Below are 1,273 nucleotides of genomic sequence, written 5' to 3' on the forward strand. Positions count from 1 at the left end.
CATGAAATTTCCTTACATTTCACTCCCCACTTTAGCTACTAATTAGGGGTAGAATGGTCACTTTGCCCCTAAAGAAAATTCTCTAGAAACTTCACCAAACATTTCAGCCGGAGCTTTGCCATGGCAAACAATTACAGAACCTACGCAATTCCAACACCTACGTCGCCGTGGCGAAGATTATTCTTTGCCCCGACGAAGTCTGGAACACCAAGATTTCGCCAAGTCTTTACAATTTTCAGGGCAACCACTCAACCAAACCAAAACACTCATTCAACTAAAGATCAACCAAACAATACTAACAACTTGTAAACTCAATTAAGGGCAAATCAATGAACATTTAGGCAATACTACATACTTTAACTACGTACCTTAAGTGGGGCATTACAAGCACACAATAAGAAAATACTTTCTAAGGTTTACAAATAAGTACAAGAGAGTGATGATTTTGATATGGATTTTTAGGTCAACGGATTATTTGAGAATGCTTTGACATTATTTGAATCTATGATATTCTCTCTCCGCCTTTCTAAGCAATGAAGTGCTCTATTTAAGCTTGACTTCTCCCTTAGGTGCAAAGAGCCATTGCTATATTTAATGCGTGTCTAAAAATCCTACAGACAAAGAGGAACAATCGTGCCATTATCGTGAACGGTCGTTCTTGACACCAACGGTCAACTCATATAGCTTTAGGGTTTCTGGTATGATTGTTCCACCATGAGGAACAGTCGTACCACCACCGCGAATGGTCATTCCACCACGAGGAATGGTTAGACCAGTGGCTCCTTAAAATTCATAAAAATTCCAAAAGCAAGCACGACTTCTTGGAATGTTGACGTTAAACCAAGAACGATCTTTGAGTGTGAATGATCATTCCACCATGAAGAATAGTCGTTCCACTTTTGATGCTTGAATTTCAACTTGATCTTCAAGGCTTGTCTTCCAAGATTTGTAAAAGGCACCAAGTGTTTGAATTCTGAGAACTTTGACTTTTGACTTGGATGGAATGGGCATGCTGCTTCGTCGTGTTGGTGTGAGCAATTTGCTCCATTTTGGACAACAACATGCATGATTGCACATAATGTTGTTGTGCTGAGAGGAATGTGTATCTGGACAACTTTGATATAAAGGAAATATTGTTCCTTTATCCTGCACGGTCGTTCCAATAGGAAAAAACTGCAATTTGTTTTTGGTTATGACTCTTTGTCATACCTTAGCAATTTGCATAACCCTAGTCTTTAAAGTTCTAAAAACGATTGTGTTCGATGACCATATG

This window comes from Pistacia vera, unplaced genomic scaffold, assembly GCF_008641045.1.
Source record: "Pistacia vera cultivar Batoury unplaced genomic scaffold, PisVer_v2 Contig558, whole genome shotgun sequence".
NCBI classification, from domain to species: domain Eukaryota; kingdom Viridiplantae; phylum Streptophyta; class Magnoliopsida; order Sapindales; family Anacardiaceae; genus Pistacia; species Pistacia vera.